This window comes from Desmodus rotundus, chromosome 5, assembly GCF_022682495.2.
Source record: "Desmodus rotundus isolate HL8 chromosome 5, HLdesRot8A.1, whole genome shotgun sequence".
NCBI classification, from domain to species: domain Eukaryota; kingdom Metazoa; phylum Chordata; class Mammalia; order Chiroptera; family Phyllostomidae; genus Desmodus; species Desmodus rotundus.
In genome coordinates, this window is record NC_071391.1 from 24,789,642 (window position 1) to 24,813,904 (window position 24,263).

The 24,263-nt window shown below is 38.9% G+C and overlaps 1 pseudogene; it reads left to right on the forward strand.

Annotated features, from left to right (window-relative positions):
- Window positions 1-15,552: 15,552 nt before the first annotated feature.
- Window positions 15,553-16,003, forward strand: LOC112303231 (U1 small nuclear ribonucleoprotein C-like; annotated as a pseudogene).
- The last annotated feature ends 8,260 nt before the right edge of the window (window positions 16,004-24,263 follow it).

Below are 24,263 nucleotides of genomic sequence, written 5' to 3' on the forward strand. Positions count from 1 at the left end.
AGCAAGTGAGGCTATCAAAGATAAAGAGGGGCATTGCATATTGATAAAGAGGTCAATACTCCAAGAAGACATAGCAATCCTTAGTGTGATGTGTGTAAAAACAGAGCATCAAAATACATTAGGCAAAAATTAATAGAACTGCAAATAAAAGGAAGATGAATTCACTATTACAGTTGGAGACTTTAACACCCTTCTAGCAGAAATGGACAGATGCAATAGGAGAAAATCAGTAAGGACATAGTAACCTTAGCAGCACCATCAATCAACAGGATATAATGATTTAATTGACATCTCTAGACAACTTCATCTAACAACAGCAGAACACATACTCTTTTCAAGCTCTCATGAACTATTCATCAAGCAATACCACACTGAGTGACATGAAGCACATCTTAACAGATTTAAAGGGAAATAAATTATATAATACCTGCTACAAAATATGTGGAACTTAAACAACACACTTCAAATCACACATGGGTCAACTTTAAAAATGTCGAGAGAAATTTTTAAATATTTTTAACTAAATGAAATGAAAAATACAATTTATTAAATCTATGTGCAATGTAAGTGCTTAAAGGGACATTTATAACATTAAATCTCTATATTAGGAAGGAAAGAGGTCTACTAAAATCAATAATCTATGTTTTCACTATAGGAAAATGAAAAAGAAAAATGCATTAAATTCAAAGTAAGCAGAACAGAAAATAATAAAAATTAGAACATAAATCAAGTTAAAAATGGGAATTAATATTGAAAATCAATGAAACCAAAAGCTGGTTTGTGGAAAAGAGCAATAAATTTCTGTGAGCCTTTAGGCAGGCTAACTAAGGTAAAAGACATAAATTACTAAAATCAGGAATGACAGAGGGAAGGTTAATACAGATTCCATGGACATTAAAAGGATAATTTAAAAAACTCTATGCCCACAAATTTGATAATGTAGATGAAATGGGCCAGTTCCTTGAAAGGCACTATTTACAAAAACTCACACATGAAGAAGTAGACAATCTGAAAAATACTGTATCTATTCAAGATATTGAATCATTTATTAATAACCATTTGATCCAGTAGTCACACTCCTTGGTATTTACTTAAAAGAGTTGAAAACTTACGTGCACATAAAACCCCGCATATAGATGTTTATAACAGTTTTATTCCAAATAGCCAAAATGTGGAAGCAACCTTCAGTAGGTACATGGATAAATAACATTTTACACAATGCAACATTATTTAGCACTTAAAAAAAAAAAAGAACTATCAAGCCCTAAAAAGACAGAAGAAGCCAATCTGAAAAGGCTACATACTACATGATTCCAACTGTATGACTTTTGGAAAAGGCAAAACTATGGAGACGATGAAAGATTAGTGGTTGCCGTGAGTTAGGAGGGAAGGAGGGCCGGACTGCCAGAGCACAGAGGAATTTTAGGACGATGAAACTATTCTGTACTATACCACTCTACTACAATGGTGAATACACATCACTTCTCATTAGTCAAAACCCATAGAAGGTACAACATCAAGGGTGAACCTCAGCGTGAACTAGGGACTTTGGGAAATGATGAGGTGCGAATGTTCATCGGTTGTAACAAATGTACCGCGCTGGTGTGGGATGCTGATGTCGGGAGATCGTGCATCTGTGGGAACAGTGGGTATATGGGAACCCTCTGGGTGTTCTGCTCAGTGTTGTCATGAAACTACAACTGCTCCAGAAAATGGACTGTATTAATTTGGAAGGAAAAGGAGTAAGTGACTCATCCAAGGACACAGAGCCAGAGTAAATATGTGAAGCTAGAGCTCCCGTTTCTCAGTGCAGCCACTTCCCGTTAGAGCAAGCTCCCATTTTTCTGAGAGTTTTTATTTTTGTTTTTTATCCTGAAAATAGAGATAAAACACTTGTCATACACCCTCTTCTTTGTAGAATATGACTTATTCTTTCATAAGTGAATTGTAATTTCCCAAATGTTTTCTAGTTACATATAAAATAATATTAAATTATTTGGGGAAATTATGATTTTCTCTCTGTATGTATATATAATTCATACAGAGAAAATATGAATCAGACTCACTTGCACTTCAGGATTTTCCCAAGGCTGCATCTTCATATTTTGGGAGTGTACAGTTCAAGTACCCTTTGCCTCCTCTCGGCCTATCTCATACTTCTCCTCAGGTGCGTATTGTCTTCAGAAGCTTCAAGTAGATCATTTCCATGCCAAGAGTTGTTCAGCGCCAAAAATTTTAATTTCTCGATTATCTGTTTAAGCATAATCTGTATTTCATTAGTATTACTTATTTCCCCCTAGAGAAAAGTACAGACATCTTACATCTGTTTCTCATGGTCTGGTATAAATAATGATGATAAACTGTACATATGAAAAGACAGCATACTGTTTCAAAATATTTTCTAGGACAAGTCTTGTCAACTCAAACTGTTGTTTTTTGGAGTTAGCACTCTATCTTTTATAATCTTAGTAGCAACAGGAATAGTGAACAAAATGTGCTGAATGAGTTTTATTTCCTATCTTCCATATCCAGGAACTACAGACTATTTATCTTCCATCAGGAAGTTAGTTAATGTAAATGTCTGGTTATTAGAACAGAAGGCTCCAAAATTCATTCAACTGAGATTTTTAAGAATTAAACCAACTTGTACCTTAAGGCAAGAGCATCATTATGCTGAAACCTGAGAAAATGGGCTAAATAGAGATTCTGTCACTTAACATTCTTCCAGATCTAAACACAACAAAAGAAATTTGAAATTGAATTAATATTTTTAAATTAAAAAACATGAAGTAAAACACATTTGATATAATTCCTTTGAGAAACATGAGCTGTATCATTTCAGTGTATGCTTTAAAATGGCAGTTTGTAGGAATATAAAGAAAGGAAATACACAAAATTAAAAATAAGGAACTTGTTTGTTTTTAATCCCTTCAAAAACCATTAGTTTGGTCATAAGGTATAGAATCCTGAAACTATCTGAGGAATATTATTGGTGGGGGTGGCGGGGCGGAAATGAAAAAGTCCTGAGGACTGCCCAGCTTTGTTTTCCGGACTTCTTTTTCCTGAGACTCAGAAGATCAGGGGAATGTCATAAGTTACCTCGGTAGAAGATGTAAAAGGAGTTGCTAGGTTTTATATTTTGTTTGTTTGGGCTTGTCTTGTTTTGTTAGAAGCATCTTGAGTAAGGTGTTTCACTTGAGATAGTATCCAACTGAGAATTAAAATTGCTTCACTCATTTCTTCAATCATCCATCCATCCATTCATTCATTCACTCATTCATTCAACAAAATGTCTATTTGAGGAAATCGCAATTAAGCTGAGTTGCACAGGATGAGAAGCAAGACCAAAAGCATTCCAGGAAACGGAAATATTGTATGCAAAGGACTTACAGGTGTAAAAATTTTGAGGAGGAAAAGATCAATGTGACTAAATGACAAAGTCTGAAATAGAAATTGACATGCGATGAGGTTAGGAACATAAGCAGAAACCCCTCCATGTAAGGAAGGCCTTGAAAGACTTCACAAGAAGTTTGGATAATTTTTTTAGAGCTATTCAAAAGAGTTAATGATGAGGGGCTAACAACTGATACATATTTTAAGTTTAGTTTTGTCTCTGTGTAATGGATGGAATACAGCAGCGGTTCCCAATGGAGGGTGACTTTGTCCTTGAGGGGCATTTGGCAATGTCTACAGACACTTTAGTTTATGTAATTGGGAGGAAGGGTGGGGGGTTGCTGTTAGCATCAGTGGGATGAGTCCAGGAATGCTGCTAAACTCTCTGTATAACGCACAGGACACACCTCCCTCCCCTGCCCCAATCCACAACAAAGTATTATTCTACCCCAAATGTCCATAGTGCTGAGTTGAAAAACCTTAGATTCAAGGAGGCAACCAAGGACTCAGGAAAATTAGTGACTATTTCAGTGATCTAGGTAAGAAAAAGTGATGCTTAGGATGTTGGTAGTGAAACGGAGATAATTGGATAGATTCCAGATATAATTTGGAGAGAAAGTGATGGAACTAGCCTTCTACCATTGGTAATGGCACATTAGATCATTCACACCATTACTGAAGACTACTAATACAGATGAGATACATGTTTTGTTTTAACCTCTTAGAGATAACCAAGCAGCTAACACATAAGTGCAAAAATTAATGGACTAAGATCAAAAGAAGATGGAAATCCAGAGCTGTGAGCCCAATACTTGAGGTTATTTTTGCCCTGTATTTTCCCATCCCAGAGAGGAGGTCCAGAAACTGAGTTTTTGTTTTTTGTTTTAACATCCTCCAAAAGCTTTGGAAATGAAACTCAGAGTTTAAAGTTTGGCAAGAGTGGGAGCTCTGCTGAGCCATCCCCACCCCAGCCTGGGACCCTGAGGGGCTGCATTATTAGAGTTAGGTGACTTGGAAACAAATCGGCCCTTGCACAGATGGCACCAGCTACCAGTCAGCTGGGAGACCCAGAAAAACTTCAGGCATGGAAATTGGATTAGAATGATCTTTAATTGCTAATATACAGGTGCCCAAGTCAAAAGAATATCCTCTCTAGAGAAAGAAAATGTCCTTCACATTCTTTTTTTTTTTTTTTTTTACAAATACTGTTTCAAGCTCAGTGTAAAATCAAGTCAGGTCAGATACATGAGAATACAAAACCAGCAGATGTAAAAGCCAACAGAAATAGACCAACCAACACTCTCAACCCTGGAGTTTCAATCACAAGCTATTAATCAACTATGAAAGTCCATCTTAATAATTTCAAATAGGGAGTCAAAAACTCTTAAAAAGTGACAAAACAGATTGAGAAGAAACTAAATAGAACTTCAATAATTTAAAACTACAACATCAAAACTAAGAATTCAGTGAACAGTTGACGTAGCTGAAGGGATAATTACTGAACTAGAAGAAAATAACCGTAATAAAGCAGGGAAAGACAAAAGGGTAGAAACTGCAGAAGGGAGCATGAGTGACATAGAGTAGACAGGGAGAGGCTTAATATATTCTTAACTGCTGGCAGGAGAATAGGAAAGAGATAATAAGCAGAAGCAACATTTAAAGAGAAAATAACTAGACATTTTTCAAATCTGATGAAAGATGTCAATCCACAGATTAAAAAAACTCAACTATGCTTAAGAGAATAAATGAAAATACTTCACAGCTAAACACATCACCAAAGACAAAACGGAAGTCTTAATTCAAGGACGGGTGCCATTCACTGGGATGGAGAAAACTGGGGAAGGATCGATGAAATGTAAGAATCTAATCCTTCTGGTATGATACAGCTGGATAATACTAAATTTTTTTTGCTGAATCAGCAGCATCACCAAGTAATACAAAAAAAATTCTTTTTTGAACTAAAAGGATGCCCCAGGTGAGATCACGTGTCCCTTCTAAGTGCTCTCCTAACACACTAGCACTTATCACACATTATTATAGTCATTCTTGGCTTGCTATAGACTAAGCACTTTGAAAGTAAGAGTAAAGTCTTTCATCTATTATCCTCAGAACCATGACTGGCAACGAGAAGAGTCCCAGTACATTTTCTTTATGTCCTTTGTATCACTTACAAATAGTATTTTAGTTTCTAGGAACAAAGTCCTAAAATATGAGTAACTTGAACAAGATCCATGTTTATTTTTATCTCATGTAAAGTTTAAAGCAGGCAGATTCAGGCTCGTAAAACAGCTACCACTTTCACAAATTTACTAGGCTCGCTCTATCTTTCTTCTTTTGTGCTTAAAGTCAGTTCATGACCACAAGATGGTCACTGCAGCTCCAGCCATCACGTCTGCACTCTGGGCATGAAAAACAAAGAAGAGCAAATAGAGTGTTCTTGTCCACTGAATGAGTCTGCTCTAAAGAGCTTTTCTGGAAACACCATTCAAGAAATTCTAGCCTCATCCATGTTTGGAACTTTTATTGCTCTACCAGAGTCCTGTCCTCTGCAATTTCCTGTCTCTACTCCCCTCTGTTCCCCTTGTTTGAGACCTGTTCTGTATCTCTCCCTAACCCTAGAAGACTGGTAAAGTCACTTCCTCTATTAAGGAAAACATGTTTCTAGATTTTTAAGGAAGAAAATAGAATGTGTTTTCTCAGAAAGAATGTTATCAGTGGTGATTACATTGTATAGTATGTTTATGTTAAGTCGATAACTATTAAATGGTTTTCTCTGGCCTAAATGTAGACCTCAAACACCATTTATAACTTGCTTAAGTTAGGAAAGTTACTTCTGATTACATCTACTTGCCCTAGAAGCAAATTTCTGAAACACAAACATTTGTTAGGAAGTGTTAATATTGTTAGGTGTGCTAGAAATCTGGCAGTATACAAAGTAGTGGCCAACACACTTTTGAATATTGTTCATATTTTACTTCCCCCCTATACTTTATTATTTTTCTTGCTTTTCTCTGATTGGAATGTGCTTGTTTTGTTTTGTTAATTTTGTTTTGTTTTTAGCCAAGGACATAATTGTGTCCCTCTTATAATCTGAAACATTATTTTTTCTCTTGAGACACAACAGGAAATGATTTTCTGGTGTCTCTTTTTAAATTTATTTATTTATTTTTATTCAGTTACAATTGTCTGCATTTTCTCTCCATCCCTCCACCCCACCCCAGCCAGTCCCACCTCCCTCCCCCACCTCTATCTTCCCCCTTGATTTTGTCCTTGTGTCCTTTATAGTAGCTCCTATAGACCCCTCTCCCCACTATCCCCTCCCTATTCCCCTCTGCCTATTGTTACAATGTTCTTAATTTCAATGTCTCTGGTTATATTTTGTTTGCTTTTTTCTTTTGTTGATTTTCTGGTGTGTTGAGTGTGGCACTGGTCCAAACTTAGGTTTCATGTCAAAGAACTCAGCTAGTAGTTAAAATGACACCTGCAACATTTTGCATATTTCATCTAGTAAAGCCAGAAGTGACATGTTAGCCTTGGAAATCAACCTACGTATGCTGAATAGTTCTATCTTGAAGTCGTGATGAATGAGTATTAGTTCACTTGTGATAATGTCCTGGAAAATTTTAGGAATTATTTGAGATATTGCTAGTCCCAGATATTATCAAGTGACCTGACACAGAGCCTTCTGTATTCATTATGTTATTTTTAACTTCGTGATTACGGCCCGTTATCAGCTAGTAAAATTTTTGGTTTCGTGTCTGATAGTGTAGTGAGCACAGATGTTTAACATCTAAGGCTTTCAGAGCTTTCCATGTTCTTCTTCACTGCAGTCGGAGGTGGATGTACAATAGAGCTTATGGTTCTTCAACCTCAGGGCCCTGCCTCTTCTAGTGCCCTGAGGGAAACTCCTAACTACTCTTCGAAATTTGTAATGACACATTCTTTTTGGAAATAGAGACTAAACATGTCCTACACAATGTGTCCACTTCCTAACTTTTCCCCTCCCAACTCCCATTATATCTACGTTAGCTTGCTTTCTCAAATTTCCTTCAACTCCCAGCTCATCAAATGAAACCAGGACCCTGGATCAGATGAGCTGGGGACATTGTAATTCCGTCTAGCAAGGAGTGAAAAGTAAATAAAGTGTTACCCTCATGAAAACTTTCTTTACAATAGGAATCACAAACGCATTATTCCCGGAGTCCAGGCAGTGACAAAGGACTGAAAAGGGATAGGGGAAGACCAGAACAACCGCAAGGGCTCATGCCCAGGTTGACGTGAGCAACTGGTACTCATCGCCAGCCAACTGTGGCATGAAGTTGAGTTCACTATAGCCAGATCTTCTTTATTTTTAAAGAGAAACTGAAAATATAATTTTTGTCAAATTAAACATAAACTTTTTTATTTTTAAAGGTACATTGAAAAAACTTTAATACATCTCTGAGCAAAACAAATCATATCCAAGAGCTGTATTGAACCCCTGGGCTGCCAGTTCATAACATCTATTTTATAGGAAATATGCATAACTTGAAAAATTTATAACCAAGTTCTTTTCAAGAAATCTGGTCTTTTCCCAAAATCAAAATCAAGAGAAAGAAAAGGATACAGCTACCCCAAGAAGTCTCTGTCCAAGTTCTATTAGAGGTTAATAATTATTTATTGTAGTAAAAAATAGATTTAAAAAATCAGTATTTTAGTGCCAAGCCCATTACTGGTGCTGCTGTATAAAAGTAAGAGAGATGAGGCCAAGGATGTGCAGGAGGCCAACAAATAAGGAATTGAATGGAGCGCTGTGGTGATAGGACAGGGAACAGATACTGAGTGCTTGCTGTGTGCTGGGCACTATGTCTTCATCACTCAGACAAGCAGTCAACAAGCCTGTGTTAGGCCAGGCACTGTTCTGTGTGCTGGAATACAGCAATGGTGGAGTAGGACCCTGCCTTGTAGAAACTTGGAGTCCCGTAGAGGGAGATAGAAAATAAACTTGTAAAAGCGAGAGAGAGAGAGAAAGAGAGAGAGAGAGAGAGAGAGAGAGAGAGAGAGAGAGAGATGATTTCAAGTGCTCTGTAATGAAGTAGAGATTGACTGGTGTAGGGAGATATGAGTTTTTAAAAGTGGTTGAGGAAGACCCCTCTAAGGAGTGGCTTTGAATAAAGACGTGACTTAGGAGAAGAAGGCGGTCAAGGAGCAAAATTAATGTAGTGTGTTCCAGGTGCAAAGAACAAATGCTAATGGTTCTGAGATGGTAACAAGTTTGGTATATTGGAGGGATGGAAATTAGGCCAGGGTGAGTAGAGCCAGGGAAGTGAAAGAAGTGAGCTCAGAGAGGAGGCAGGACCTCTATGGTCTCGTAGACCATGACCCGAGAGGTGGCAACTCATCCACCATGTGCAAGGAAGCCGCTGGGAGTTGTAAGCAGGGCCTGGTGTTTTTGATTTAAGCATTAAGATCACTCTGGCTGGTCACAGGAGGATGATGTACTGATATGCAGGCTGAGCTGATGGAGGGTTGGACTACACAGATTGTGGCAGTGCTGATGGTGAGACATGGGCAGATTGTTTAAACCTACTTCTTTTTAATGGACTAGGTGTGTGGTCTGAAGGCAAGACCCAAAACAAGGATGTTATCGTAATTTGGAGTGGACAGGAGCTGCCAGGCCACCACCTCCATTACCTCTTCCCTTAGCACTCACCATCAACCACCCCTTTTTACACGCCAACACCACTCCCAAGTCCCGCTACCCTCTGCTGGAGCTGTTTCTGGGCTAGATCAGCAAGTAACTGAGAGTCATTAGAGTATGTCTCTGTACCAGCCAGTTTGGAAGAATTTTAATATTTTAACAACTGATGCAGACATGCCAGGTCATACCAGACAAATATTAATTAATTAGACTAAGAAGTTTGAAATCTAACCTGTTAGCCAAAAACCTCAGTGACAATTTCCAGCCAGGGGAAGGACATGATCAGAGTAGAGTTTCCAGAAGGTTGAACTGGCAGTTGTCTGCAGGATGGGTTAGAGAATGGAGAGAGAAACTGGAGGCAGGGAGATCCATTAACAGATTATTCCAGAAGAAGCACGAGATCAGGTGAGAAGAACACAAATTCCCCAAAGGATTTTGCTGTGAAAGTCAGACCTTGCCTTGATAGGCAGAAGGTAATATAACCCTTTCCCCCTTTAAATTCATTTGCCAGAACTTTGTTTTGTTGTTGAGGGTGACAAGTGAATATGTTGCTGTCACCTACACGCCCTGTGGATTAAATGATAAAATTATCATCCCTGCTTCCTCTTTCTTGAACTTTCCAAGTCTGTGGTATGGAGAGGGCTGGATTAGGAGTTCCTGAGGTAACTTGGTACTTTCCAAAGACAGGATCTATCTATGAATCTTTGACAGATTAATTAAACTGGGGAAAGGGAGAAATTCCCATATGAAGAGCATGCAAAGATCCTTGAAAATCGCCTTAACATATATCTTTGCTTCCTTCTGTCATAAGAGATAGAACAATGGCAGCAAAGAGGAGTTGGGGGAGGCGGGATAAAATAGTAGCAGTTGAACAATAGGTGAATGTAGGTGAGCATATGCATAACCGTTGTACTGTTTTTAAATTTTTCTGTAGAATTGAAATATCGTGGTACCTTGGTACTTATCATGAATCTGTTCCAGAATTCATGATGAGTGCCTCAACTGATGAGTACCAAGTGATGAAGCGTTTTCTCTCGTGGGGCGGGATGGTGACTCATACAAGTTCTGGCAAGTGCAATGAGTCCCAAGCCAGAAATGAGTTCTGAAACATTTCCTTCTCGTCCAAATGTGACGAGTACAGGATTTGAAAGTTCTGAAGCCAATGATTACTGAGGTATCACTGTATTTGAAAATGAAACATAGGAGGAAATAATTTGCTAGTTTGCTCATTGTTCTTTCAAGGAACTAGTTGACATTTGGGTTTTAGTAGTGATAATTTTAATGAGTTACTTAATTTTCACTCTTGGAGAGGTCTCTCCACCATTTCAATGATGAAATAAACCCCATATATCTAAATCAAGGAACCAAGATCTTAAGCATTTCTTTTATTCTTATTATTTTAATTTCCTTCATTACTATTACATAAACAAGGGACCTTTGGTATGGCTGTAGAGTTTCCTAGGAGAAAAAGTTACCTATGCTTCTCTTTGGCATTTAATTGTTATTCAGGTTGACACCAAAAGTACTCAAACAAATCAATAGATATTTTGCATTATCTATTTATGATTTCTTTGTTTGGATCCACAATAATTCTGAAAGTGTCTGCTGTGTCAAACAAATCTGATACATTTAAGAATGTCAGAGAACACTTCAAACTCTACTTTTCAGTCCATCACTTCAAAAAGGGGGGAAGGAGGGGAAGGGGCCAATGAAGGACCACGAATACAGAACTCCAGGGCATGGACAATGGGGGGTACTGACTGTGGGAGTGGGGGGGGGTTGGGCTAGGAGAGAGCAGTGAGGAAAAAGGTGGAACAACTGTAACTGAACAACAATAAAAAAAGAAAACACAGAAATGAAATATCTCAAAGTATTTCAAGAGTTAAGAAGTAAAGAATTTTCAAATTAATAAATTATCTTTGTTGTTTGGAAAAAAATACCATCAGGAAGTAAAAATGTTCAAATCCTCATAGTTTCTGTTAACTGGAATGAATTCCAGGGCAACTCCAATTATTGTTAGAATCCAGAAATAATATTGTTGCTTTGTGCTTTATTCACATCTTAAAATAATAGGTTGAACCATATAAAATTGACATTTTGTAGACAAAAACAGTTAAATTAATACTGACAACTTCATATGGTTCTCCCTATGAAAAACAACATATTTCTTATAATGTTGACATCAGATAAAAATATGATTGATAGTATCTGATATAAATTGTTTCCTTCCTGAAACCTCATAGCTTACAGAGATGTGAAGACTTACAGTTTATAGAATCTTAGAACAGGTACCTAAATTAGTTGCTAGAATCCATATTAGTTTTCATGTAAATTTACAAGGGGTAGAGTTCGGCACGTAGCATCCAACTTACTGTATTTTGTTTCATCTCCAGTCAGGCAGCAATGGAAGAAAACACTATTGACTAAGGTTAGCTGGCGGCTGTTGCACATCCTGTACCTGCTCTACCAATGTGGCAAATTCTACATATTTGAACACCTTTGCCGCGGATTCCCGTGATTATCAGGATCAAAGTGTGTCACGTCCTTGCCGGTCCGATGCAAACCCCACTGAGGAGGCTGGAAGTTCACTACGTAGTGCTAGTCTGCTGGGCAACCTACATCTTTCCATTTCACTGTTTCTTGAATTACAGCTTCCGATAACCTCTGACAGGTGAAAAATCACTCATAGAATTCTCTTACTCTTTCTTTTTAACAAGTAGATATTTTCAATTTAACATGTATCATACTTAAATGCCAAATCCTGAACGTACCACATGATGCAATAGAGCATAGATTATCCTAACTGCTCTGCTAAGTGCTATTAAAAAAAGTCTGTGAATAATTCTCATAATTTGGCCCACTTACAACATGGGAATATTTTTTCCTTGACACAGAAAATGTATTTTTTTCTCAAATCATTAGTGTTCCCCTTGGATATTTCTCATTAATATCTTTAATATTGTAGTTCTGAGAACTACAGTTTTTCTAGAAACAGAAAGTTACCTGGATTTTTTTTTAAACCATACTCTCTTAACAGAAAATGCAATATTGGAGCTTTAGTACAACATAACTGCTTTTTCTATTACCACATCAAAATTGTACTGGCAAAAATGAAGGAGAAACTGAGATCTGGGATTCTTTGCTTATTGAATTCACATAACAGTTTTCTTTTCCAGGTGCTTCGAAAGTTCACTATTCGGTCAATAAAGATTTTTTTCTTTTTTGGCACAAAACCCACATACTTCCTAATGTTATGTAAGTATCCCAATAGTAAAAAACAAGCAGAGGGGAAAAGAAATTGGAATTTAGAGACACAAAAAGTCAACTTGGGGAGAGACGCAAAGTAGAAAAATAGCATGAGGGAGGCAGCAAACACTCAGGTCCCAATAAGGAGGCTTCTGGAGAAACCTTGGGGGCTGCCGGTTCTCAGGCTTCACGCCGGCAGGGAGCATGATATGGCAGCGGGGACCCTGGATGCTGGTGTCCCACCCCTGCGTCCAGATTCTACTTACACTCGAGTCCCTTTAAGTAAGTTGTTTGCCCTCTGTGCTCCAGTTTACTTGTCAATGAAATGGGTGTAAGAATAGCATGGATAGGATTGGTTAAGAGGATTAAATGTAAAATTCCAAGTAAAATTCCAAGTAAAATAGATCCTGATTCTAACTGCCAACAAATTTTAACTATACATGCTGTAGCTGTATCTTAGTAATTTCTTTTCTAGCCTTCACAGCAGAATCCTCCAAAACATGCACACAAAATCATAATCCTTGGCAATAGTCTTGACAAAAAACTCTAAAGCATTATATGGATTAAGCCCTGGCTGGTGTGGCTCAGTTGGTTGGAGTGTTGTCCCATAACCAGAAAGGCTGTGGGTTCTATTCCCCAACAGGGCATATATCGATCCCTAGACTGCAGATTCTGTTCCCAGTCCCAGCACTTAGGATCCCCAGTCTGGGTGTGTACGGGCAGTAACCAGTCAATGCTTCTCTCAATCATTGCTTCTCTCTCGCATTGATGTTTCTCTCCCCATTCCTCTCTCTCTGGAAGCAATGAAAAAATGTCCTTGGGTGTGGATTTCAAAAAGAAAAGAACTATATGGATTCAGATGAATTGAAACAAATAAGCTAATTGAACCAAATGATTGAATGGCTATTGTAACTTCACGAGATGGGCCTGCAGAGATGTAATGTGCTATGGAGGGAAGACAGCAAACTTATAACCAGGTAGGGCCAGCTTTACCTGTGTGACCTTGAGTAACTCATTCACTCCGACCAAGACTCCATTTTCTGACTTCTAAAACAGGGGCAATAGCACCTCCATTGGAAGACGGCTGTGAAATAAGCAATAAGGAGGCAGGTGCTCAGCACCCCTTAGGCTCTTAATAAATGGCAATTCTCCAATTGTTATTTTTTAAAAAATAATTTAATGTTGTTCAAGTACAGTCGTCTACATTTCCCCCCCGCCCCGCCACTACCCCCCACCCCAGCCATCTCCACCTCCCTCCCCTGATTCCACCCCTCCTTGGTTTTGTCCCTGTGTCCTTTATAGTAGTTCCTGAAAACCCTTCCCCCCTTTCCCTCATTACCTCCTCCCACCTCCCCTCTGGTTACTGTCAGATTGTTCTTAATTTCAATGGCAGGGAGCTTACTGGATACAGAAAGACCAAGATATCAGACACTTTAACACATGACAGATGCAATTCAACACACCTTCGCACTGGCTTCGAGATCCAACTTAGAATGCTTTTGGCATAAAGTAATATTTTTAATTCACACAAAGTTTATTTTGGTCACCCTGCATTTTCTCTTATTGTCTCAGACACTTAAACTTTACAAATCTAAGAAATTTGAAACTCTTAAATGCGATTTAAAAAATCCACCCCAACCTACATTCTCCTTTACTACTTACTACTTACTGAGCCTTTACTACGCACCCTACACTTGGGCCTTGTGGCAGACCTGGACCGAGTACCTTGGTACTTAGGTGGTCTTAGACACCATAATATTAAAACACAAAAGCAACAATTGGATTTTTCAAAGATGTGAAATAAATTACCTATAAAGCTAGTTAAATATAGTGCTGATATTATTAATTATAATTTTTGTGCCAAGTTCTAAGCACTTTATATATATGTGTTATTAATTCTCCAACTGTCCCCTGAGTCAAATATTATCCTAATCTTTATAGATGAGAAAACTGAGATTTGGGCCTGCAACAGTCCAATTAGTGACCACTAGACACATGTTATTATGTAAATTAATCTAAATAAAATGTAATGTTCAGTTCCTCAGTTGCATGGACCAAATTTCAAGAGCTCAGTAGTGGTTCCTGCATTGTACCTCAAATTATAGAACATAAGACATCATTACAGAAAGTTCTGGCAGACGGTACTGCCTTAAAGTCTCTATCTAAGTTAGTACAGCTAACATATGGTAAGACCAGGACTCAGATCCAGGTGACACAACTCCTAAATGTATCCTCTTAAGCCTTCAGGCCAAAGCTAGAACCAAGATTTCCCAATATTCACATCAAAGTTTTCTCCACTGTCCACTCTTTCTTCTTAAGAATGTCATTACCTTGGTGAATTGTTGGGTTGGCCAGAAAGTTCCTTATATTTTTTCCATAAAATAAAAGACACATTTTTTTTCATTTTCACCAATAACTTTATTGATTTGGATATTTTGAGTATGTCGGCTGTCTCCCACTATTGGCGTCTAGTGGGTAGAGGCCAGGGGTGCTGCTAAACATCTTCCAATGCATAAGACAGCCCCACAGCAAAGAATTATTTAGTCAAAATGTCAGTAGTACCAAGAAACTTCTCAAACCACTTTTGACATGTTCAATCAGTCACAGCACCTTCTCCACGCATTGCACAAATCTGTTTTTGTGTTTCAGTTGCGTTTTTACCTATCTTGAAATAATAAAGCATAACACAGCAAGAAATATTGTTTCTTCTTCCATCTTCAATATTAAAATGGCTGCATGAAAATTAAGTTATTTTGATAATTTTAAAAAATGCATGCTGATATTACAGCTGTTACAGCTCAATCTAACAAAGTTGTTTGGAATGAAGTTAAGACAACTAAGCACTCACTGCTAGAGCCATAGTAATGGAAAAAACGTAATTTTTGGCCAACCTATGCTTCATGGTGACAGAGCATTGGTAGCTCATGAAACCAGAATTTTCCAAACCTCTGGCATTTACATATCCCTTTATGATTTGTCGTACACCTACACTCAGATGCTACCTGTATTTATTTAATTTTTGAAATGTACTCACATTTTTATTTGAATCTATCTATTAAAATTATATTGCCATGGTGAATGGTTTATCTCTATTACTTGCTTTCTATTTATAAAAATAAATACAGTGGAATCAAAATATTTTACTCTATTCCATCCCAATACTGAGACACTTTCATTTAAATATAGGGAGGTCTTTGTGGCCGAGCTGAGAGGCCAGCGGCCTGCAGAACAACATGCCCACATTTCACTGTGACTTCTGCAATACGGACCTCATCCAGGACTCTCTATCTGTGAGAAAGACACCGCAGTGAGAGGAAACACCCAGAGAATGTGAAAGGCTACTCTCAGAAATGGATGCAAGAGCAGGCTCAGAGCCTGATTGTCAAAGTAATCGCAGCATTTCAGCAAGGAAAGCTACCTCCTACTCTGTTCTCTGCTCCTGCTCCTGCAGGGGAAATGATTCCACCTATCCCTGGTATGATGCCAGCACCCCATATGGAGGGCTCTCCCATGATGCCAGTGATGGATCCTCCTCCTGGGATGATGCCAGTGGGACCTGCTGCTAGAATGAGGCCACCTATGGGAGGGCACATGCCCATGATGCCTGGGCCCTCAGAGATGAGGCCTCCTGCCCGATCCATGGAGGTGCCCACTCAGCCAGGAATGACTCAATCAGGCAGATAAAGAGAGAGGAGATCCTCTTTCTATCAGTTTTATATTACTTGTTCTACTTCACCAGGAGAGTGTGGTGCTGTGACTCTGGGTGTTTTCTAACAGCATGACAAGGAAGACTCACTCCCTCTTCCTATCAAAGAGAAAATAGTTTTGGAGGGGAGTAGTGGAACAAAAAATTTTCATTTGTATTGTGAAATGTGAAAATGAAATTGTAAAGTCTGTTAGCTAACAATGTGTTCCCTTTTTCCTCCCTTCTGAATTTATTATAAAGGAGCTGAACTATTTCAGTTGTGTTTCTTTAGCTTGTTCTCTCTTTGGCATGCCTCTGCATGACATTCTTTTTCCTGAGCTATAGAGCAGGTCCCTTTGGACACCCTGTCTTTATTTAGTAAACTCTTGTGCAAGACTTTAATAAATATAACACTTGTAAAGCTTTTGTTGAGTAAAATAATAAACAGCACAGTTGGTAAAAATAAACAAATAAATATAGGGAGGTTTTTGTGTCATACAGGGTTAAATATAGACTAGTATAAAACAAATACTTTTACAAAGATGGAATCCATTTCTCACATTGTGATATGATGCTCTTCATTGCTACCCCGGTAGAACCACCTAAAATCTTCCCCATGCCTACCAGGAGTTTGCGTTGCACCTTTAGGAACTCTGTACCAAGCATTTAGAGAAGAGACGAAGCAGCATATAATAAAGAATGAATATAATCATGTACAAAAACTGTCTCACACAGATAATGGGTAATCTAGAAAGGAAGTGACTTTCAAGGAGGAGCTTCATGAAAGGATATACAAATGGGCTGTAAAGTGGAATAAAATGGGTAAGAATATTTTGACCAAATATACACTACAGTGGGACAGCACAAGGAGTTTCTGGGGGCAGCTATCAGCAAGACTAGCACTACAAGAACATTGGAAGAATTGGGGGAAATATCATTAAATATGTTTGATGAGGCCCAGTTTGGAGAGTTTTGATGTTAGATTAATGGAAACTTAGAAGAAGTGACATCGGTTGAAAGCAACGAAATCATTTTGCACATGGAAGGCTCAGGATTGGAGCTTCAGTACTAACACCACAATGAAAGTGAAGAGCAAAGATGAGCTGGATAACTTCATGGACCAGAGTCCTCCGGACTTGGTCAGCCATGAGTTGAAATTCAGGCCCCTTGGCATTAATATCCCAATACCGCTCCACAGGCCAAATTCCCTTCACTTGATTTAGTGAAGTCAAGTCTTCTAAAAAAACTCATTGCCCTAATATAGATTCCTAATCCTCAGAGGTCTTTTGTGTCATCACCTTCCCTACTAGTCGCAAGGCAGGCTCAGAGTTGGGTGTGGGAACAATCCACAGCCAGTGCTGGCTGGAGGCTGGAGGTGTGGCCATGCAGCCACAGCCTTATCATTTCCACAAGTGGCCCCGACGTGGTGGAGAGAATACACCTCCCACTGCGGTGCACTCCAACATGGGCATGTTTTGTAGAAACATAGTAGTTGAGAGGGCTCCAGAGCCATGTTGCTTGAGTTCAAAACCCAATCTAACCATTCAAACATACTCCCTTCTCTTATTTAAAATTGATTAATAACAATAATATCCAAGAGTGTTGCTGTTAATATGAATGAAAACAAGTCATGGAACGTCCTGATTTAATTGTGGTAGATGTCTCCCTGTGATTAACCCCAAATTATTATAGCTCCAAGTCACTCAAACACAAGCAAGCAATCACAAACACATGCACACACACACACCTATATTCCCCGGAAGTCTGCATCTCAGTGCGGTACATTTCCACTTTGGCACATTTTCCAGTGTTAGCCATATCATTTGCCCAAACATACATCACCCATCAGCACCCTCTGACATTTGAGCCTTGGAGGCAGCTTGCCGAGGCAGACTTCTTCACCTAACTGCATCCTCACTCCCAGACACGCTCCCTGCATAGACCAGCCTTTGCCTTCAATGTGCCCAGCTCCTTCCTACCTCCAACGGTAGTCTCCCCACTCTGCCTAATTTTTGTTCAACCTGCAGGTTGTTGAGAAGCTTTCCCTAAGCTTCCACCTACACGATCCACCTATTTATCCATATATATGTATGTACATATATCCTCTGCCTGTGAACTTCAACTTAAATTCATAGACATTTGTATAAACACAGCTTGGCCCTGGAACAAAGCCAAGTCAGTTTTGCTCACCAATGACTGAAGACAGGAGTGGCCGTGTACAGACATTTTTATCTCAGTCATTTTGTTTTCATTTCCTTCCTTCTCTAGTGCTTGCTATGTTTGTGCTTAATTTTGAGGTGTTTTATGAGCATTATTAATCTCATTATGTCCAATGAATGTACAAGCAGTGAGAACAATGAAAACTACTAATTAACAGCATAAGATTATGGTGGAAATAAAGTGAAACCTAACATTAATTGATGTGCACATGTTCATCACGTGTACGGAATCCTTTTGGACGTAGAAACAAATAGACTTATAAATAGTCATTGGAAATATAACTCATCTGTAGCCAGAGGAGTTTCTATGTTTGGTTTTCTGGTTGTATTTTAATTTCTCTCCCTACTCTAAGTTTCATGAAGCTAAGAAACAATGTTTTATTCAACATGGTTTTGCAGAGTGCCTCAGAATGATTGTAACGCCTTCTGACACTAGCTACTGAGAGCTCAGCCAAACTTCTCAGATTAAGGGCACAGTCCTCCACAAGACTTACCTCACAGCAGACACCAGCCACGAATTTGGGAGTCCCCAGGCCACACTCATTTCTGATCTGCTGGCTACAATTCAAAATTTTCCATTATCCCTCAGGTGTGATCATTCATTAGAACAACTCAAGAATTTAGGAAGGCACTCTGCGTATGATTATAGTTTTATTACAGCAAAAGGATACAAATCAGAACCAGCCAAAAATGTCCCACATGTGTAGTTTCCTCGTCCCCAAGAGGCATGTTACCTTCTTAGCACGACACCATGTGCCAATACACGGAGTATTTGCCAACCAAGTATTGGACCTGAACTTCAGTGTGCACAGTTTCTAATCAGGGTTTTATTACACAGGTGGGTTGGGTAGAGTTGTTGCCCATGGGACTCAATCTCCAGTCCCACTTTCCTCCTCGGAGGTCAGGCATGTATCACAGATTCGAAGTCCCAAAGTCTAATCGCATGGTTGGTCTTTCTGGCATGGCCAGCCATCGTCCTGACTCATCACATTTTCACAAACTATCTGGGACCCACAGTGAATCTTCTTGTTCGTATAAGCTTTCAAGCGTGATCTGAAGGGTGCATCACGAAGACTATATCTAGCACTTGGGAAATTCCGAGGGTTTAGAGGTTACTTTCCAGGGACCAGGGACAAAAGTTAATAGAATCTTTACTGCACAGTGCTGTATAGTAGGTACAAGGAATACTTGTTGAATAAATAACATACTGGAGAGTTGAGTCAGATTAAACTGGATATTGCTATGATTATGTCAAGAAGAAAGATAAGAGAAGTGATTGAATCTTGCAATTTGGTGATTATAGTAAAAGCATTTTCATATGTTAATTAATTAAAGAATAAATGGGAGTTGAAGTTTTATAGACTACTCTATTAAAATTTTGCTGGTGACTAGAAGGTGGAAGATACGGGATACAGAGGCATGAACATGTCTGCCGCGTGATGGGAAGGAGCCAGTGGACTGAAAGAGATTAAGGAGGGAAGGACTGATAGGGAAAGTCTGAGGTGGCCTTAGAGGTGACAGAGTTCCCAAGCACTGCTAGTGGCCAAATGCAAGGTAGAGGTGATTCACTCAACAAGATGGCATCTAATGATCCTTCTAAACCTAAAAGCCCGTGATTCAGCTCTGTGGAAATATCATTGTTCAAAGAAAGCTGTTTCTTTAGGCAAGTGGTTCTTAATCTGGGGTAATTTTGCCTGCAAGGGACATTTGGTAATGTCTAGAGACATTTCACCCAGCTTCTGTCTATATACTCAAAAGACTTAAAAGCAGAAACTCAAACAGACATTTGTGTACCTGTGTTCACAACAGCATTATTCACAATAGCCAAAAGGTGAATGCAAAGCAAGTGTCCATTGACAGATCAGTGGATAAACAAAATGTGGTATATCCATACGATGGAATATTATTCAGCCTTAAACAAGGGAGGAAATTTGGACACAGTACAACATGGATAAACTTTGAAGACATCACACTAAGTGAAATAAACTAGTCACAAAAGAACACGTATTGTGTGATTCTCTTTGTAGGAGGTCAAATTCACAGAGGCAGAGAGTGGAATGGAGGTTTCCAGGGGCTGAGGGTGGGAAAGGCAAGTCATTGTTCAATAGATACAAAGTTTCCGTTTGGGAAGATGACTCATCTCTGGAGATGGATGCTGGCACTGGCTGCACAACAGTGTGAATGTACTTAATGCCACTGAACTGCACACTTAAAAAGGATTTAAATGGTAATTGTATGTAATGTGTATTTTATCACAATTTAAAAAAAATCCTGAATTGCTTCTAGTAGCTAGTGGGAAAGAAGTTATGGATGCTGCCAAATACCCTATAAAGTGCAGGCCAGCTCCCGCAACAAAAACTTCCCAGCCTGAGTGCCAGTCACGCTGAGGCTGAGAAATCTTGCTTCCACACAACAGTGAAAAAACAACAGTGGGGACTGTAGAGTGATAAGGCCCTTTCACTTGTACACTGCTTTTCCACATTCAGGGCACTTTCCTTATTTTACCAGTTTCACTGGCCCGATCAAGCTAAAAAGAAGCAGAAGTAGTGGTGGGGGGGAAAGGAGAAAAACAATCCCTTAAACTAAAAAACAAAATTTTGTAATTCTCTATTTCTGAGGAACTTATATCTATAGCTACATCTCCCTATAATCTACCTATGTATCTGTCCTTCATCTATCTACTACCCATGAAATCATTTCACTAATAAAATCTGAAACTCTGTGAGACTCCCAAGATTGGCTTGAATTTCTCATATTTTGTCATATTTCAAAGTCTATTTTATGCAACTTCAAGAAAATGATAATAAACTATCTTAACAGTGATGCATTGTCTTAGTATATTTTGTGTCTAAATACATGCAATCTGATTTAAATCTTTGGGAAAATCATGAGCCTTCTAGAAATGTCTTTTCTACTGAAAAGAAGGCATCCTGGTTTAAAGACTATCTTTATTTCTCCTGTGTAAAATTACAGAGAAATCTCAATTACGAAGAGTCATTTTTTCCACTGTGGGTACCATGGTTTAAAAGGGAACAATGTCTTCTGTTAAATAACTAAAACAAATTTTCTATGAACAATGACAGCAGGAAGAAATGATCCTTTACATTTTCTATCCAAGGGGCCACTGGATCAATGACCTTTCCTTTTGGTCAAATAAAACTCAGATCCAGTCAAACAGTGAGTCTTACCCTTTTCAAGAAACTGAGCGCCATATTTGATGGAAAGTGACTGAGTCAGTCTTGTGTGTGCACATGCGCGTGTGGGTTGCCACACTTGATTCGGATGAAACACGAGTGTAAAAAGACTAGGGCTCGAGAAAAATGGCCCTGACAGTTTTTTAGTATTTTATTAATTTATTATTTATTCCTCCAGCCTGTTCCAAAAAAAAAGTTGAAGGCAGCTCTGAGTATTGTAGTAATCTGCAGGCTCTTGTCTTATGTTTGTGAATATTTTGTAGACTGACTGCAAAATACTAAATTATTAAAAATTATTTTAAAAAGGAAGGAAGGGAGGCAGGAAGGAAAGAAGGAGCCTGATATCTTCTAATACCTAGTTAATTACTTTATCTTGAAGACTATTTCAATAACTCTGTTGCAAAACACGATTAGCAGACAAGACATACATTTTACTTGCAAATAATTTGTATTCAAGGATACTTAACTGAACAAAATTATTTATTGAAGTAGGGTGAAATATGGTGTGAGTGGACTCGTTGTTATTAGACTTCTGTCATCTATTTGCCGTCCTGAAAAACACTCCAATTTCTGCCCTTGCCCTGCGTTCAATAGTCTTGGTGGGCATGACAAGTCCAGGTGCCTGCCTCCCCACTCGGGAGTCTCAGCAGCAGCTGGGGCTCTTCCTATCAAATCCTTCCTGCATCACTCAGAGAAGGCAGAAGGTGCATTTACAGTCTCATTTTGGTCCTTGGATATACTCTCCAGGATTCTGACTCTTCAGCAAGAGACACAGGATCGAAGAGACATTTGGAGTTGAGCCATCCTGGGGGCAGAACCACAGCTACGCTACTAACACTATAAGACATTTCTCTAGTTTTTAGTTTCCAGCTCTTTGCTCCTCAGTTTCCGCTTCCTTCCAAGTGTTGCAGTTACTACGGCTGTTACAATCCACTCAAATGTAATGGTTTAAAGCAATAATTAACAACATCTATTTTGCTGAAGACTGCAGGCTGAGCGGGCCTCAGCAGGGTGGGGTTGTTTCACCTTAATCATTTTTGCTCAGGGTGGCTTAAACACAGGGCTTGAAGGCTTGCTCACATGTCTAGCACCTGGTCAGAGAGGACTGGAACAGCTTGGGGCCAGAACAGATGGGGTTACTAGGGCATGTCTCGAAAGCTTTATATGGTCTATCCAGCATGGTGGCTTTAAGGTGGTGGCCAGACTTCTTACGTGGCAGCTCAGAGATCCAAAGTCCACCCTTCCAGAAAGATCCATGCAGAAGCCCTCTCTTTTAATGACCTAGCCTCCGAGGTCCTGTGAGGTCACTTCTGCTGCACTCTTGGTTGAAACACTGTAAACGCCCACCCACATTCAAAGATAAAGACCTACCAGTTCTCAACACAGTACAGTCGGCATCATAGCGGAAGAACATTTGTGACAGAATATATATTAGTGCAATCATTTTCAGAAAATTTAACCCCCCACCCCAACCTTCCAGTTGATGTAATCCTGTTACTTTTCAATAAACTCTCTGTTGCTGATCTTAGCCAGGGTCAGATTCTATTACTTATAACCAAAGAATCCCAATCTAATAGAGTAAAGATCTGTTTTATTAATCCCTTGGCAATTAAATGTCACTCTAATGTTGGATATTAAATTAATATCACCATCAAGAGGTTGGTTCTTATTCATCACTTAATTACTGGACACACCTGCATGAGTCAGAAGACAACTTTGCTGCAGTGCTGACTGACTCCCACTATTGTATCAAGCTTCACTCCATTGTTGCAAAGCAGACACAACTTTAAGAAAACAGCTGAGGCAGAGAAAGACTATTCGGTTTGTCATAGATGGCAATGGGAGTGCAAGGCTTCCAGAAACAGACCCAGAAGTTTTCATTCCCTCGACCAGCCTGAACTATTCAATCACATAGAAATACCAGGAAAAGATAAGCACCAAGGATTGCTGGCGCTAAACACTCTAGTGAGTTCAAAGAGCCCGTAGGGCCTGCTGTTTATTTGGAAAACCAGGGGTGGGGGGGAGGGGAGTGGCAAGAGAATGGCAGGCTAGAAGCTTAGCTACATATTAGCTTACGATTTTATCTTAACCAGGCTTGCTTGAAGAATTTACATATTAAGTGTGCGTGAGGTTATGTGTATATGTGTTTAGAGTACTTTAATACTGTTTTTTAAATATGTTACAGTGCATGTGTACACATTTTAAATAAAAATGTGTGTTCAATAAATATCAGTCTAGTATCAAAACACCCTAAAAGGAAACGAATTTTAATGGAAGAGCACATGAATGTCAAAAAAGCATATTAGAAAAGTAGTGAATGATATTACTAGTATGTAGAATATGATGTTGCTTTATTAAAGATGAAAATGTTAAAATAAATAATGAAGTAAGAGAATAAGTTGGTTGTTTCTAGGAATATTCCATTCCCCCTTCTGGGTATTATTAGCCAATTTCCCGAAGATGCCAAAAGGTTCTAGAAGATTTTTAAAATGTAATTGTCTGATTGACCATCTATACTTTTAAACCCTTTCATTAGTAAAATTGTTGGAGATAAAAGAGAACAGAAAACATATGCTTATGAGCCCAGCCACTGACATTTCTCAGGGTTTCATTTTTACCTTCAGTGTTCAAATATTACTCTTCTCTCACACACACAAATACACACACACTCCATTTCCACACCTTTTCCCCTTTTGATTCTCTTCCAGAGGCTGCCCTCTTCAGTGGCAGACATCTCCATGGGCTGTTCTTTGTGACCACCGGCTGTGTGGTAAGAACTGTTTTGGTCTTGCTTGTCTTCACGCCTGTCAAAGGCCACAGAGTCTCGGGGCCTGAAAACACAGCCT